The following is a 19,197-nucleotide window of genomic DNA, read 5'->3' as shown; positions in this document are numbered from 1 at the left end:
ACAGCTCCTTCTCAAATGTGAGATCAAACTGACTTGGCCTATCAGAAAGATATTAAACTGAGTTTGAAGAATTCCTTATTATTTTTTTCATCTGTTCATGCAGTAACTTCTCATGTTCTCTGAAATGGGAAGCACTGTCCTAAGAATGCGGCTGGTGGTATTTTGCCTCATTGAGAACAAGAACATGGGATAGAATCTTTTGGAATGTTTTTGTTTTTGAAGTCTCAATATAAAAACTACTCAGTATGATCTGGCAAAATGCTCAATATTTTGCTTAATATCTGGAATACTGTCAATAACTCAGCTCTCATCATAAAAATTAACAGCACAATCACTAGTGCTACATCACTAGAGTTCAAATGTCGGCTCCTCAGCTAATTAGTTTTGTGACTTTGAGCAAATCTTTTTTTTTTTTTTTTTTTGCATTTTTCTGAAGCTGGAAACAGGGAGGGACAGTCAGACAGACTCCCGCATGCGCCCGACCGGGATCCACCTGGCACGCCCACCATGGGGCGATGCTCTGCCCACCAGGGAGCGATCTCTGCCCATCCTGGGCGTCGCCATGTTGCAACCAGAGCCACTCTAGCGTCTGAGGCAGAGGCCACAGAGCCATCCCCAGTGCCCGGGCCATCTTTGCTCCAATGGAGCCTTGGCTGCGGGAGAGGAAGAGAGAGACAGGGAGGAAGGCGCGGTGGAGGGGTGGAGAAGCAAATGGGCGCTTCTCCTGTGTGCCCTGGCCGGGAATCGAACCCGGGTCCTCCGCACGCTAGGCCGACGCTCTACCGCTGAGCCAACTGGCCAGGGCCTTGAGCAAATCTTTTAACCTGTAAAGTTTTAGTTTCTTTGTCTGTGAAATGGAAACAATAATGATACCTGACTAACAGGGTTATAAGGCAGTTTAATGAGCTACCAGTTACTGAGGCAATTAAGTGAGTAAAAGAGAAAGCTAGTAGCATGCCTAGGCACAGAATTAGCACTCTGAGAATAAATCATTACTTTTGTTAATGTAAGAAAATTCAGCTAAATTAGTATCCTTTTTTTTGAGGTTCCAGGATGTTTTAAAGTTGTCATCTTGATTTTCAAAGGTCTCCAAACCAGATCTTCAAACCTGTTAAGGTATTTCTGTCACATAATTTGGTAGGTTGTGCATATTATGTATCTGAGAGTTGATTACAAATTTCAGGGTACTATGTCTACGCTTAACAGAGCTGCTACCAGGTAGAGGTGATGGGTTTTTTAAAATATGACCATCTAATTAGTTTCTAGTTAAGTTATATAAAGTGATATAAAATACAGCACTTTGGAATCTTGAGCCTACTTCTTTCCTTTTATTTTCCATTCTCTTCCTCCTCAAACTCTCAGTCTCTCTTCTCTCACTTCCTATAGGCAGAGAACTTATACCATGTATTAAAATAATACTAATACTTAATTAAACTAGATGTATCTATATTTAGATGTAAAGAAAATTCTGAATTACAAATCCATTTATTGTAAAGGTCATTGGTGAAGTAGAGAGAGAGAGTGAACACTGTATTTTATGCCTTTTAATGGGTTTCTAGAGCTCTAAGTAAGGCAAGTCAAAGCTGTTCTTGCTGGCTTAGGTAATAGGAAATTTGGGGCATTAGAAAGAAGCCAGCTTTTTAAAAAATTAATTCTCTCCATTTTCCTTCCCTTCGGCTAGAGAGGCTGTATATTGCAGCAAGACATTTAACCATGTAGGTAATTTGTGTTTTGAATTTCATTATAAAAATTAGAAAGGGCAAAAGCAGGGTACAGTGTAGTACAGAGAATCATCAGTGTCTTTGAGAGACCTAATGGTAGACAGCTTCAAAATAAAGATATGGCATTTCTTTTTTCTGTAACGTACAGTTATGACCTTCCAAATGACCTACTTCCTTCGGGAAAGTCTGTGCTTCACAAGATCTCCTGAGTGATGCTTTTGAAATGCAAACCAGAGGACATCAACTTAAACCCCTCTCCAGAGGCTTTCAATCTCAGAAAAAAATCCAAATCTATTTCAATGGCTCAACAAGGTCCAATAGAGTTGGTATCTCCTACTTGTCTCCTTTTCTCTCATTAGCATCTTCATAGTAACTCATTCAACTGCCTGGACTGCTGTTTCCCCAATGTGTCCTTACGGCTTGTTCTCATATCTCCTTCAGGTTTGGTCATTGGCAATTTCACACAACCACCCTCCACCCTGACTCCTACCATTTCATGTTTCCCTTGACTATATTTTTCTACTTAGTACATTTTGAAAACTAACAATATATCACATATTTATTTTGTATCTGTTTTTGTTTTGATTTACCTTTTCTATTCCTTACTAAAAATGTAAATCTAAGAAGTATAGGAATTTCTAGTTTATTAGTAAAGTAATGCATTTCAAACACATGAAACAGGTCTTGGCACACAGTTGATCTTAACAGATGTTTGTTAATGAATGCTTAATAAATGAACTAGTCACCTTTAATCAAAGGTTGAAAAAAACCTGCCATTTCTCTCAATGTTTATTAAGAACTATTGAATCAAGGGAAGCAGAACAGGCAAGGTCACTGGTTAGACATCTACAATTAATTTTTTTAAAAGGTATTCAACCCTGGCCTGTTGGCTCAGTGGTAGTGTGTTGGCCTGGTGTGTGGATGTCCAAAGTTTGATTCCTGGTCAGGGCACACAGAGACCATCTGCTTCTCCATCCCTCCCCCTTCTCTCTCTCTCTCTCTCTCTTTCTCCTCTCTCTCTCTCTCTCTCTCTCTATATATATATATATATATATATATATATATATATTTATTTATTTATTTATTTATTTTTGCCCTACCCCAGCCATGATTCAGTTGAAGCAAGTTGGCCCCAGGCTCTGAGTATGGTTCCATGGCCTTTCCTTAAGCATTGAAATAGCTCAGTTACTGAGCAACAGAGCAGCAGCCCAGATAGGCAGAGCATGGCCTGGTAGGGGGTTTATAGGTGGATCCCAGTTGGGTGCATGTGGGAGTCTGTCTGTGCCTCCTTGTATTTTACTTAATTAAAAAAAAACAGTATTCATGTTGTTTTATACTTTGGCTATAATTATGAGAGACACCTGCAGGTCTACCTACATTAGTTTGTCCACTAGTTAAAATTTCTATTTTGCTGTGGGATGCAATCTAATTACAGTGTCTTAGTCCACAGAACAGTACCAACATCAATTCAACACAATTTGGTTTGGAGAGAGTTTGGCCCCGTACTTGCTCTAAGAGTAAAGCTGCCTTTGCAGCTTTGAACTTGATCAGACTTGGTTTAGACTCCTAGCTCTACCAGTAATAACCTATATGAAAATGGCAAGATTTCTGACCCTTTCTTAACTTTGATTTCCTCTTCATTAAAACATGGGACACTGTAGATGTTGTATTAGTTTCCTGTGGCTGCCATGACAAATTACTACAAACTTGGTGGCTTAAAACAAGAAATACACAAATTAATTCTCTCACAGTATCCCTGGGTTAAAATCAAGGTATTGGCAGGAACATGACCCCTCCCAAAGTGAAGTAGAATTATTCCTTGCCTCTTTCAGCTTCTTGTGGCTATTGGCTTTCCATCGCTTATGGCCATATCATCTAATCTTCATTTGCCTTCTCTTGTTTTATCTGTATAAGTTCTCTTTTATTCTCTCTTATAAACACACATGCCTCTAGGGCCTCTCCAGATAATCCATAATAATATTATCACCACAAGATTCTTAATTTAGTCACATCTTCAAGAATCTATTTTCAAATAAATTAACATTTACAGAATCTAGGGATTAGGACGTGGATACATTTTAGGGCAGGAGTCAGGAACCTATGGCTCACAAGCCAGATGTGGCTCTTTTGATGGCTGCATATGGTTCATAGACAAATCTTTAATAAAAAAAATAATAACATTAAAAATATAAAATGTTCTCATGTATTACAATCCATTCATTTCCTATATCTCATGTTCATGGTTGTGGGTGGCTGGTGCCAATCACAGCTGTCATCCGGGACAACACCAAATTTTTATTGGCTAATGCGTAATGTACACGGGTCGTTGTATAGCTCTCATGGAATTACATTTTAAAATATGTGGCATTCATGGCTCTCTCAGCCAAAAAGGTTCCTGACTCCTGTTTTAGGGAATCATTTTTCAGCCTACTACAGGTATCTTTTTAGGATTGATATAATGCCTGATATACTTTGATGAATTCAATAAACTCCCCTTTTCTTTTCTTTTTTTCTCTCTTCCTTCATTTCTCTACAACTGGCTCCATTGCACCACCTCCCACGAGCCCCAAGCTGGATATAACTACAAAACACACCCTGCTGCCCTCAGCATCCCTGCTGCCTTGTAGTCTCTCCCCCACTAACTAGTCAAAGACGTATATTGAGGAGTTGCCAAGCACAATGCCCTAGACTTTGGGGGGATATAAAAAAAAGAAGAAGAAACATTTCCTATCCACAAATACCTTATATTATTGTGTGGGAGAGGATATTTCAACCACTTGTAATATAAGGAAAAAGAGTTTATGATTTACACAGAAGTATCTGTAATGCACAGTAAACTAATCAAGAAATTCATAATTGTCATTGAGAGGTAGGAGCTAGAGAAAATATCCAGGAGCTAATTAAATTTCAACTGAGTCTAAAGATAAGAAGGTGTCAATGGATTAATAATGCTGGAAAAACTTTCTGGATAGGAGGAAGACACAGCAAAAAGTATTTCATTTCTCAGGAAAATCAGTATGTTTTTATTTCCTTCTGTCTCTGTCTGCCATACACACTTCCCAGGTCTGCTCATCCATACCTGCTTTTTCCTCAGTGCATCATGTGAACAGATCTCTCTTCTCACTCTCCCTCCAATTAGCTGCTTAGTCTAGATGTTAAAAGGAAAATACTATGATTAAAATATGGTAACATACTATATGGTGTGTGTGGCTGATAGCTCCTAAGAATCTTTTAGAACAAAAAGAGAAGTTTCCCAACATGAGTACATATCTGTTGGGTTCCTATGCCATGTGTAAAATTATATCCAGAATGAGTGTGCTCCTAAATCACTTATATTAGGGAAGGTTACTCTATACTAAGAAAATGATTAGCATAGGAACTATTTCAAATGGTGAAAATGCCTACCTAAGCAACAAAGATGCTGAACCATAGAAGACTTAATGATTTTTTTTTTCATGAGAAGAAGGGAGATAGTGAGACAGACTCCTGCATGCTTCCTGACTGAGATTTACCCAGCAACCTTTGTCTGGGGCTGATGCTCAAATCAACCTAGCTATTTTAAGCACCTGAGGCTGATGCTCAGACCAACCAGGCCATCCTCAGCACCTGAGGCCAATGCTTGAATCAACTGAGCTGCTGGCTGCAGGAGGGGAAGAGGGAAAGAAGGGGGAGAGGGAGGAAGAGAGAGGCAGTTGGTTGCTTCTCCTGTGTGCCTTGACTGGGAATCAAACCTAGGACATCCATGTGCTGGCTGATGCTCTCTCCACTAAAACAACTAGCCAGAGCCCACCTCATGATTTTTTATTCTCCATCATGACCATGTTATCAGGAGAAAAGAACTCTGCCTCCCAATTTCACCCCTACCCCACCTTGCAAAAACAGAGAAGAAAATAAACTTTGTTTTTAATTTTCTCTTCACATTTTCTAAGAGGCAACTTGGGAAACAATGGACAGAAACAAATCACGCACACCTCCCCCCTTTTTTCCAGCTAATTCAGAATGAATTGAATTTACACAAGCAACAATGCTTAAGCAAAATCGTTCCTATGGTTACACACAGAAGGCTTTCTAAATGTGACACAAGATGCAGCAGCCAAAATACTTGACTGTTTATGTTAAATATGAAATCTATTCCCTATTGAAATTTAAGGATCTACTAGTTGCATTTTAGCAGCTTGCACCCTGATAAAATTAACATTTTGAATACATTTGGAGAGATAAATTGCTTTAGCAATTGGCGAGTATTCACTCATTTTTATATGATCACATCAGTGATACAGATGAAAGCATTTACCCCGGTAGTATTAGAAATTGGGTCAACAAATTACCCTCATCTCTGGGGCTGAAAGTCCCCAAACACATTTTATTGTCTTTTTGCAGGTTACCTGGTGCCAGATATTAGACCTGACACTTGGTAAGAAAGATCAGAAAATTTTTTATTTTATTTTATAGCAACCAGGTAGAATCGAAACTGCTTCATGTGGCTTCTCTTGAGCCATTCAGTAATTCTCAAATATCCAACAAGGTGAACAGTTTAGACAGGGTGAAGTCCATTCCCCACCTCCTTCTACTTCTCCTGAATGAGAAAGACAATCTGTCTGTTTTGAAAAGCTGACAGGAAATTGGAGCTGGGAAACATATATTCACTGTGTATTTTAGCTGACGCTGTTCAAAATCATTCCTTCATGTCTATTAGTGGGAACCTCCCCTTCAGCAAAAGGAGAAAATGAAAATAGCCTACAGGATGCCACCCTCAAGTATTTATTTATATATTAGTTCAATTCAACTAATATTGATTGAACATCTTTTGAGGACTAGTCATAATGTAAAGGGCTATGGCTATAGACATAAAATGCATAGTCCCTGAACACAAATAGCACTTTGTTAAGTAGAAAGATGAGCAAGAAACCATGTTTTGCCAAGATTTTTTTTTCAATAGCTGACTATGTGTATCTGCATATCATCGTCACTGTCTTCCACTAATACAATCACATCAAACATGAATATTTTACTAAAGATTTGAGTTGTCAGGAAAGGATTACTATACATATCTCACTTGGAATATCTTCAGAACTCAACCCCCAAATCTCTCCTCGGTGAAATAATCCCCAGGATTTCTATTCCTTTTTCTTTCTCTACAGGGCTACCCTTCCACAACAAATTCAGGCTCTGAAAATGTATCTTTTTAGATAGCCTTCATTTTGTATAACTAAGAAGTGATGGACCTTAGGATCTTGAGAGCTGAATTCTATAAAATTCACTGCAACACATTTAAATTCTTGAAACACACATTTATCAAAACTTCTCTAGCTTTTGGTTTTCAGGAAAAATACTTTACTCTAAATAGAAAATTAGATGGGCTGGACATTTAAAAATAGTTTAATTATAATTTATCTCTTGAGATTCCTGTACTTAACAAATCTGACACTTGAGTATTTCAACCGGTTCAAGGAGATTTATGTTGAGTTGGCTAGTAAAAATACATTCATCCCATATTGATTCCCTTGTCAGGTTAATTCCCAGATTTAAGTTACCTCTCAGTGCTCTAATTAGTCATTCTAGAAATTATTCATTATGATCACTTTTATTAATATTTTTGTTGAAAGTTTTAGTAAATTTCTCCCTTTAGAACATTCGTTAAGGGCATGGAAGATGCAAATTTGTCCTAAATAGCTTTAAGAATCTATTTATTTTTTCAGAATCTGTTTTAAGGGACTAGTATTCAAAATAAGAGAGGCTTACTGACATGCATGTTTGTTGGTATGTTTTACAAATTATGTCCTGAAATAATACTGGTATGAGTTTCAAAGATGATCCCCTACCTTAATGACAAAATTGTCGCAAGCCAGCTGTGACTCGTAATTACACAGGTCTCCAGTGGGAATGGTGGAGGATTAGAAAATAAACACATAAAGAAAAAGGATGGGATCAGGAGGACTCATTGCCAAGCTGATGGCTTGCAAGAACAAGTCTGCACCCCCAAAACACTTTATTTATAGTGCAGAGAGCAAAGCTATTTACAAAACAAAGAGAGCTCTGATACAAAGTTATAATTCAGAGGCAAACCAAGAATTCTCCCAAGTGCAGAAAAGCCATGCACAACATCTTAACTTCACAAAACAAAGGATAAAAAGAACACTGCCTCCAGTCTCTTTGAGGGACATGGGGATGGGACCAGTAGAAACAAATCAACTTCACACTAACATGGAGGTGTGGGAAAGGGCATGTAAATTCCCTTTACCAACTTAGTCAAACAATCAGAGGCTGTGGGGAAGAGCTGAACCTTTGGTTTAAGCCCTAAACTGTGAGGATTTTGTCAGTTTGCAGTCTCCCACACAAAATCATGACAACTAGGTTGTGTTCAGAGGAATTTTATAGGTTGGTGCATATTTCAGAGGAACTCTGACAGCCTCCATTCCTCTAAGATTGTGGGGCTTTCTGGAAAGGCCTTGGTAGTTTGATAGGTGTAGGGGTTCAGAACTAGTCTTCCCAGAATTCGCCACTTTAGCATGTGGATTATTTTGAACTGAAGACTACTGAGGCCTAAAAGACTCAGGAAGAGTTTTTACTGCTCCCTTAACTATCTCCACTTATTTCGATAAAGGGCTTGGTCCAAGAAGAGCACTGCCATTGTAGATATCTATAAAGAATATGGGATTTGTGTAGTAGGAAAAAGTTGGCAGGACTTGGAAACCAAAGTCCTCTCTGTGTCCAGCTGTCTCTGCATGACATCGCAATCATTTAGTTCTCCATCATCACGAGAATTGCCTTCTTCTCCTTTGAAGTTCCAGACTCCTAATCCGTCTCCTTAGTTCAAATAAACTCCAATTGTCTGATTGCCTGGCGTTGTCCAGATTCTTATAGAGACCCCATATGTAAAAAAGCTAACTTCTCCTGTTAATGTGTCTCATGTAATTTAATTCTTAATCCACATAGAAAAACCTAGAATGATAGAGGAAAATGTTTTCTCCTCAACATCGATAAAGTACTGAACACTCTCCCAAAATCTAGTGGTGATGTTAGGTCGATTAATCATCAAGTTGGTGCAGTTAAGAATTTCTAAATCAAGAGTCGAGCTAAATGCAAATTACTTTTTCCTCAGAGAATAGGTCTTCATACAGCACTCCATAAAGGTAGACCTTGAATATAAAACTAAGAAGTTGTATTTTTATTCTGGAGGAATGATTTAGGTGTGGGATGGATGCTAAGAATTTTTTTAGTAGAGGAGTGCAATTATGAAACTTGACATTGGATTGAGAAAAAATTACGAAGAACATCATAAACTTGAAAATATGGGGTCGTGAATGTGAATGCTATGCCAAGTCAGTCAGCTGCATGGTTTTCACTGCAGGGGACAGATCGTTACCATTCAACCAAATGCCAAGCAGAGCAGCCATGGCCTGATAGCTCAGTTGGTTAGAGCACTGTCCTGAAGCACAAATGCCAAGAAGAACATAGGTCTAGAAAAAAATTGTTCTTCCTAAAAATGATGAGTTATTTTTCCATCCTAAAGTCACTATTTCAAATTTAAAGAAGAATGTTTATTATAGTGTATCTTGGAAGACATATCTGTTCTTTCCATCCTTATTCTCTTTGCCCTTTTTATTAAGAAAAGAAAAATAAGAGCCAGATGGATTTTAAAATAATGCCTCTAAAATATTGATGCCTCAAGTATACATATTTAAGAAATTTTATTTAATAATTGTTTCCAATATAAAATTTAGGAGATTAAATTGTATATTCATAGGTTAGAAACAGTTAATTTTTGAGGCTTGTCTCTAGAGTTCATATCAACATCCATGCAAACATAATGTAAGATGTAGTTAAATACCCAAAAGTAATTTCATCAGGCAGTGAACCACGGTGTCTTTCCCATTTGTTCTTACTCAGAACACACTCGCCAGTTCACTCAGCATCCATCACTTTTATTTTGTATCAGATACTTATTGTCTGAAGTAATAATGGATAAGTGATCCAGAGAATAGGGCATTGCTTTGAACTGCTGACACACTGTGGAATGCTTATATTATGCAGTATTGTACTGCCAGCCAAAATGCCAGTATTCATCTCAAAGCTCTTTGCAGAAAGCATGCCATTGCCCCTACATTTTTGTATAATAGGTGTTCTTTAGTGAGTGATTAAAAATGTAAGGCTTTTTCATTTTGTTCAAGAGAATGGAAAATAGTATATTATGTATTTAATTTTAATCATATCACTGCAGACACATATGAACTATGTTTGAAAGCCTTTTTTTTGCTTTAATGTAAAGTATCTTGAAATAGTAACAAATTTGAGACAAAATAATGAGTGATTTTTGTATTTTTATGTGAATTGTTTGGGATATAAATGGACATTATGTAAAATTAAGTTTTTTACATACTATCACCAAAATGCCATGAATTTATTAATAAAGAATAGAGTCAAAGAAGCATCTTCTGTTTTGCAAGTGAAGCAAGATTCTGGACATGTAATTATTTTCAAATGCACCCACATTCTACACAAGAATACAAATCCAGGAGATGTCTGTCTACAACATGGAGCCATTTGCATGAAGGTTGTAGCAAGGTGGACATATTTTACTAAGGAAACCAGAGGCAAAAATAAGTGTGTGCTTTGGAAGGTTGGTAAAAAAAAAAAATGTGTGTATGTGATTTTTAAGAGACTTCTATCTTTATATCTTAAAAATAATAACCATTACATTCTAGAGTCTCAATTATTTAGTCTTCAGCTCAAGGTGTGTTTTAGTTAACTGACTTTGCAAGTCATAAAGATAGTGAAGATTTCATTGGCCTTTGTGTGAGCATAGAGCCAAAGACCATAACTAGCATGGCGATGTGCATGCTCTTTCCTTGCTCATGGTGAGGCACGACATATTGGCTTTCTCTGCCGCTTTGCTGCATACAATATAGAGACTATGTCTGCATATTTGATGATTTGGGAACTCGAATTTCTCAGGGTAATAACTGTATCCAGTAGCCTCAAGCCAAGTTCCCCTTTCCAAAGTAGCACGGCAGCTCCTGGAAATGAGAGGAATAGGGAAACAAGCCAGGCTACAACTGTTGTGCTGAATGGATAAAATGAAAAAGGATGTGCAATGTTAGAAAACTGACTGAGTATCTGAAAATATCGTTCTCTAGATGGTGGTACATAAAATGCTGGCTTTGTGGCATTATACTTGCTTCTAGTAAATATTAGTATTACAATTTGCCTTTCCACTGTAAAGATTGAATGTGTCTATTATCCCAGTGTGGTTTATTGAAAGTTCATTCTAGTTGAGTTATACACAATAGATGCTTTTTATAATTATACTTACAAAGGTCATAAACATCCTTCATTACTGCTTTGAAACTCCAGGAATATCTAGAAGATTTTTATTTAGGTTTCACCGATACAAACTCATTTCTTGATCTGTAACATTAGCCACAATTTTAGTTGGATAATTTGCTCTGTGATAACATGAAATGAATATATTTAATTTTAGTGTTGACAATGTTGGAATGTTTGGAGGTACTTCCCTTAGAAATTCACTTGCTTTCTGTGCGCTCAATAGCTACTACCTTCCTCTCTGGTGAATAAAATTCTGCTGGCCTTTATATTAGAAGAGGATGACATTACTGCCTTCCCGTCACAAGAGATACTTACTTGTTTCCCCATTAGTGTGAATAGATCCATTTGCACTCTCTCACTTTGTCTGCCCTGTGCTCGCAGGCACCATTTCTGAACTTTGAGCAGGGTAAGAGGAGCAGGGTGGGTACTGAGTATGACCATGCTCTGCTAGAAAGTGAGCATGCTCTGATATTATCTGGTCATTCTGGTACATCACTGAGTCGGTCAGGCCTCAGTTTTCTTCTTCCAGCTGAATAACTTGAAATAGATTATTCCATATTCATATAGAACTTTTTAAAAATGTGTATGGGCCATGCTTTTATCTGTTTCACCTCAAAACTTTTATTAAGAAAATCTGTATATATATAAAGATAGATAAAAGAATAATATGATGATCAGTTGTATAACCCTCCCTAAAAAAAAGAACACTTCAATATAGGATTATGTCTGCATTGAAAGTCATTGGCCCTGGCAGATAGGCTAAGTGGATAGAGCATCAGCCTGGCATATAAACATCCTGGGTTTGATGCCCTGTCAAAGCACACATGAGAAGTGACCATCTGTTTCTGTCCCCTTTTCTCTCCCCCTTCTCTCTCCCTTCTACTTTCATAGCCAGTGACTCGACTGGTTCCAGTGTCACCCAGGTTCTGAGGATAGATGAGTTGGTCCCAGCATGGGCCCCAGATGGGGATTGACAGGTGTATCCTGGTCAGGACGCATGCAGGGTATCTCCCCTCCTCTCGCTTAAAAAAGAAAGAGAGAAAAGAAAGAAAGAAAGAAAGAAAGAAAGAAAGAAAGAAAGAAAGAAAGAAAGAAAGAAAGAAAGAAAGAAGGAAGGAAGGAAGGAAGGAAGGAAGGAAGGAAGGAAGGAAGGAAAGAAAGAAAGAAAGAAAGAAAGAAAGAAAGAAAGAAAGAAAGAAAGAAAGAAAGAAGGAAAGAGAAATTTGCAGACATCATGACACCTTACTCTTAAATATTCCAGCATGAATCTTCTAAGAATAAGAACATTGTCCAACATAACTATTATACCTTAATCACAATTAAAAAGTGTAACAAAAATTACCTCATAGCTTCTCTAATATAAGTCATATTCAAATGTCTTCACTTGTATGAAAATTGAACTTTATAGTTCTTTCTTCCCCACTTCCACTTAAGATCCAATCATTTCTTGCATTATATATAGTGTACTGTAGTTGTTATTCAAGACAACTTACCAAGTCATAAATTGCAGGGGGTTGTATAGCAATTTTTAATTCAGGACCAGTTAGTTGAGAAAATACACAATGGCAAAAATAAATGAGTAAGTAAATAAGAATACCTAGTACCTGGTAGTTGTTTAACATTTTCTTGCTGAATATATGAATTTAGCAATGCTTTTAATTGACATTACATTTTACTAAGCACAATTATAACTGAATATATTTATAAAAACAGATTTTTCTATGTAAGAGAGGCACTTTTAAATTTAGTCCGCAGATTCTGAAAATAGCTAATGTGATTTTAATCATTCACTATGCACCTGTATGGAGCCAGGCACTGAGGATTAGCTTATTTAATCTTTACAATAAACCCATGTAGGACCATTTTAAGGATGAGAAGACTGAGCAAATTAAGTATTTTTCTTAAGGTTTCAGAGTTAGTAAGGGATACAATCTGTATATAAGCTTGAGCTTAAAGGCTTATTACATACGCTATAGTGCTTTGCAAGATAATGTATGCTGCGTGAGGGAAGTTTATCTGCCGTCTTGCAGTTTTGCCTCAGTCCCATCCGGAAGAAAACTGGGTAGCTGTTCGTCCACTCAGTCATCCCATCAGAAGCATCCCAAACACCATGCTTAATTATTGCTGTGGCCTTAAGAGAAGTCATTCTCTCTGGGAAAACTTTTTGAAATACAAAAGATCAGTGTAAATTTTGTTGTTATTCAGAGAGAGCTTTGAGCAAGGTCATGTCTGTTTCCTGAATGGACAGGGTTAGGATAGGAAAACTGGAGAGCTTCCCAGCTCAAAGAGAGCCAAGTTTTCACTGTGTCATTTCATTATTCTCTTTGAAGTAAGTTTCCAGAAAATCAGACACACCCACATCCGAACTTAAGTACAAAACACATCCTAAAGCAAATGAGGCATGATTCAGGGAGTTGATCACCATTTTGGGTTGCCTGTACTTTTGTTCCCTTCCATTAGTGAAGATAATCACATCTTTCCTGTAATTTGAGAGAGTGCAGATTAATCTAGCACAGGCACATATCTCTGTAGAGGATCCTGGATTGTCAAGTAGACAAATCAGAAAAGGGAAGACATCCACTTTACTAAGTGTCTGGTTCCATCACAGTGCAGAGTTCAATTTGGTCTGTTTTTTCTACCTGCTATTATAGACAATTCTTTATTTTCATGGCTTCATATCCCCGAAAGTGGATTTTTATTACTGGTCTTGTAAATCAGTGGTTCACTAACTTAAAATAGATAGAGCCCTACTTTCACAGATAAATTCTTCTTAAAAATTGGAGTAAATGGATTAAAAATATATATATATAGCTCCAGAAAATGTCTAGCCAGCAGTTGGCCTCCTTTGTGGCATTAACTTTAAATCTACTAGCATATTTTTTTAAAGAAACACAAATTAACTAAACTAAATATCAACAAAAAGTCAAAATGAATCATAAAAGTGATCAATACAATGTGTGAGAAAGACCTTTTTTATGGATATATAAACACTGTGTATGAGACATATCTTTCTAGCTGTCTCATAAGCTAAACTCACAGAGAAGAAATCATAACAGGTTTGACCACATATGAAATGTGGAAGTAGTTTCACAACTTTCTATTTTACCCAATTTGTAAGTGCCCTAAATACCTCTCATTCTGGACACTAGATAAATAATAAACAGAGTGCCAATTTTCTTTCCTGTCTAGTCAGGGGTCATTATTTCTGTAAAGTCTCTGAGCTGGTGATCACATAGAATAACACAATTCACCACAACCTGAAATATGCCTTTTGCTCTGCCGCCTTTTATATATATATATATATATATATATATATATATATATATATATATATATATTTTTTTTTTTTTTTTTTTTTTTTTTTTTTCCGAAGCTGGAAACGGGGAGGCAGTCAGACAGACTCCCGCATGCGCCCGGTTGGAATCCACCCGGCATGCACACCAGGGGGCGATGCTCTGCCCATCTTGGGGCGTCGCTCTGCCACAATCAGAGCCATTCTAGTGACTGAGGCAGAGGCCTCAGAGCCATCCTCAGCGCCCGGCCCCAGTGGAGCCTTGGCTGCGGGAGGGGAAGAGAGAGTCAGAGAGGAAGGAGAGGGGGAGGGGTGGAGAAGCAGATGGACGCTTCTCCTGTGTGCCCTGGCCAGGAATCAAACCCAGGACTCCTGCAAGCCAGGCCGATGCTCTACCACTGAGCCAACTGGCCAGGGCCTGCGCCTTTTTTTTTTATATGGCTTAAATTTCTCTGTTACTACTGGAAATCTAAGAATATTAGCTCTCAGCTACCACTTATTAAACCTTAACCTTTCCTCTCCTAAATGCCAAGGCATTCGAGCAGGTCTAATCAGCATAGTTTATTTTGCCCTTTTCAGTAAGCTGTTTGATGATGTTGATTTGCTGCTAATAGAAGTTAAAAAAGAAAGAAAGAAAAGAAAAAAATCCACCAGCTTTTGAACATGTCTCATTTTCTTTTTAGAAAAACAGCATTTTGTATTACTGCTTGTCAGGGTGTTTCAATAGCTGCTTTCCTCATTCTAGATATCCTATGGGAAAGTTCCCTTGTACATTTTACATGTCTTTGTACATTTGTTACAATACAAAATAAATACAAATTATTCATGCCCCACAACTTGGCACCAAACCTCCTTTCATGCTACCAAACAGCTATCCTTGTCGCTATACACCATGATGTGAGTCCCAAGCCCAAAACATTCACTGGACTTCCAGTTTGCCACACACATTTTTTCCTACCTCATTGGCTTTTCCTTTTCAGCCTCCCTTAGTGGCTCCTCCTTCTCTCACTGCACTTTAAATGTCAGAGTGGTTTAATGTTCAATTCTCCATCTTCTCCAGGGACATTTGCTCCTTGAGAGAGCCCCCCTTCCTATGGCATTCCATATCTCAACACTTCTGATTTTCCAGTTTTTATCACCAGTTTGAAGCTCTGAGCTTCAAATTATTACACCCAACATTAAATTTTTTAAATTAAATTTATTGGAGTGACATTGGTTAATAAAATTATATGGGTTTTACACATATAATTCTATATATCATCTGTATATTGCATTGTGTTTATCGCCCACCCAGAGTCAGATCTTCCATCACCATATATTTGACCCCTTTACCCTTTGCTAACTCCCCATTCTGGTAACCACCATGATGTTTTCTATATCTATGAGTTTTTGTTTGTTTGTTTGTCTTATTTGTTCTTTTGTTACCCAAAATTCAATTTAGTATCTGTAAGATTTTTTATACTTATTGAGACAAAACAAGACTCTTGATATCTTCCCTAGAAGTGGACTTCCCATTTTAATAAAATGTACTATCAATACTACTGGTGAAGCCAATATCATACATCCTTGATTCCTTCTTATTTCCTGTGTTTTCCATATACCATACAGATTCTGCTATCTTTTCCTCCAAAATATCGATATAGCCTGAAGTTGTGCCCTTCTGTGTCCACCGAAATTCTCCTCACTCAGCTACCACTATCTCATTCCGTGTCTGTTGAAATAACCTTCAGGCCATGTCTAGCCTCCAGTTTCTTTTCTCTACAGTCTATACTTTTTTTTTTTCTTTTTGTAGCATGCAACAAAGAAAGAGATGGGGGAGCGATAGACAGAGACAAATAGACAGGAAGAGAGAGAGATGAGAAGCATCAACTCAAAGTTGCGGCACTTCAGTTGTTCATTGATTGCTTCTCATATGTGCCATGCCAAGGGGACTCCAGCCGAGCCAGTGACCTCTTGCTCAAGCCAACGACCTTGGGCATTAAGCCAGTGACCATGGAGTCATGTCTATGATCCCACGCTCAAGCTGGCAACGTTGGGATTTCCAACCTGGATCTTCAACATCCTAGGCCAATGTTCTATCTACTGTGCCACCTCCTGGTCAGCCTCTACAGTCTATTCTTTATACAACAGAGTGACTTAAGAAATTAATTTACATAAGATGATGTAATTTCCTGGTCAAAACTCTAAAATAGCCTCCCACTAGGAATTAAGAAAAACACAACCTCTTGCCCATAGCCTATTAAACTTGCTATGGTTTCCAACCCTCTTCTGCTACTTTCCCCACACTCACTCTGCTACAGTCACTCTGGCTTCTCTTCAGACACACAAAGGCAGCTCTGCCTCAGGGTCTTACACTCCCTACTGTCTCTGCCTAGAACTCTCTTTCCCCCCATTGCCACGGGGCTCTTTCTTCACATTGCCCAGGCGCATAGCGATGTGTCATCTCTGCAATCTGCTTGCTCCCTTCCCATTTAAAACTGGCTCTCTGCCCCATCATATCAAGTCAATCACAAACTCCATATGCTACTTTACTTTTCTTCATGAGACTATTACTGCCTAGAAATTATATATATATATATCCAATACCTGCTTCCTCCACTAAAATGGAAATGCAGTGAGGACTATGACTTTGCCTATACCTTGTTCAGACAAACGTCTTGTCTCCAACACCTGGATCAGTGCCTGACATTAAATATTCAATTACTATTTATTGAATAAATAAATAACCTTCAGGAGTTCTGGATATATAGGATAATTTAATTATGCTATTATGTGACTTGTTTTGTTGCTTTTGATGAATCATATTTTTGTTTGTTTATTTGTTTTATATCAGTGGTCCACTAACCTAAAAAGGGTTAAATCTATATACTCTTACAGAGAAACCCTTTTTAAAAAACTAGGTAGATATGATTTAAAAAGAAAGAAAGAAGTGATTGCTGAAAAACTGAATTTATATTGTCACTTACTTAAAAGGGTTTCTTTTCCTTTTCTTCCAAAATTTTTAAAAGATTATGTCATTGGGCTTTAAACTTTAATGTTTGTTACATTTCCCTAAGGGTGCTATTTAGTAAACCTGGTATTCAGTGCTAAGTCTTGGTTTGTTAATAAGACCCAGGTGACCTAGATTCAGCTGCTCCTGGAACTGCTTTGAAAAATACTGGGCTGTGGGCTTTGTCATTTCTCTCATAACTTTGGGGGAAATAGTTAAATACCTGTCTGGTTTACCTTTCACAGAGAATCAGATTTTGTTACTTGGGTCCCCAATGCTGGTTCCTGAAGACCACAGCTCAGTCATGGGAGGAAGCCAGAGGGATGAGTCAGCTGAAAGTGAAACCTTCTTGACATTTTATTGTAAGAACCAAATGGAAAACATAGGCAAGGAAGCTGAAACAGAGCCAAAGAAGCCAGAAGACCAGAAATACAGTAAAAGGAGAATAAGAAAATCTCAGGATAAGAGAAGAGATTTTCCTTAAATGAAATTGGAGTTCTTTAGAAACTGCCTAGGTCAACCTCATTTAATAGTACAGGGCAGGTTAAACTTGCCCAGGAGATAACAAGAGGAACTACAGAGTTTTGCCCCTTCCAGATAAGGCTTTAACAGTACATAGTAGAGACCTGTGTTATGGTCAGTGTTATGGTCAGCAAGCTGTTTCCTCACCCTTTGATTCTTAGGTCACACAGAGTGAGAACTAAGGATCTTAGGCAATAAAACAAGGTCATAGATATTTGCAACATGTATACCTATGTGGTGTGATAGGCAAACTGGGAGTTAGATATGGGGAAGAGAAAGAATATTTTTTAAGTTTGACATATATTCTTCATTTCAGTTCTTGAAAGTATGTCATCTTAATGTTATTAATAGCACTTATCATTTTCTAATTCCATAGATTTAGATGGAACAATTTAATTGCTTCTTAGTTTTGCTTTCATATTATTACAAAAGGTTTTCATGAGTAGCTGTTTTAGGTCATTTCAATCATAATAGTCATTTTAATCAAAGAGTTATTTGAAAGGCACAAACCATGGTCTGAACCAAAAACATGAGGTTAGTATGTTCCCAAGGAACATTTAGTATGTTAGTATGTTCCAAAAGGAAAGTTTATTTTAAAAATGCCTGGGTGCAAGTGGGCTGAGACCAACAATGGGTGTCAGCCTCGAGCTGAGGGAGGGAGCGTTAGATATAGTGGTTGCTGCAGGCATTTGCTGGCACGAGGTTGGGTCCACTGGACATGTTCAGATTAACATATCTTGGTTTGTAGGCATGGTCACTGACTTGACAATGAGCAAGAGGTGGGGATTCAGCTGCAGAAACATCTTCTTTGCAAGTTCTTTCTGATGCAGCACAGGCTTAATCAGCGCGGTCCTATCTGGTGTACTTGGTAAATCTTGAAGACAGCCAAGAGGTCAGGAATCTCCCACAAACAGCTGGGACCTGATGCCTCTGGGCGGGTGGATAGGTTTTTACAAACAACTACTGTGATTTAAACTCCCCTAATAGCCAGGTCCCTCCCCAGTGTAAACTTTTCCTGACATTCCTGCAAAGGTAAACTTTTTGCTAAACTTCAAAGTAAAAGCCAGGATGCCATTAAGAGAGAGACTAGCAAGGAAATTAACTATAGCCTCATAGTGGAGGACAAGAGTGTTGTTTCAATCCTTTCCTCCTCTTTTGAGCCTGCACTGTTTTGGGATGGCAGCTGAGTAATCATTTTATCTATCAGTATTATTTACAATTCTCAAAGGCTTACAAATAAGGAAACTAAGGCTTAGAGACCTTGAATGATTTTGCCAATGTCATATAACCATTAAATATCAGTACTGGTATTCAAAGCTAGGTCTGTCTGATCAAAGCCTATTCCA

The sequence above is a fragment of the Saccopteryx bilineata genome, chromosome 8 (genome assembly GCF_036850765.1).
Source record: "Saccopteryx bilineata isolate mSacBil1 chromosome 8, mSacBil1_pri_phased_curated, whole genome shotgun sequence".
NCBI classification, from domain to species: Eukaryota; Metazoa; Chordata; class Mammalia; order Chiroptera; family Emballonuridae; genus Saccopteryx; species Saccopteryx bilineata.
This window is presented reverse-complemented; position numbering follows the sequence as displayed.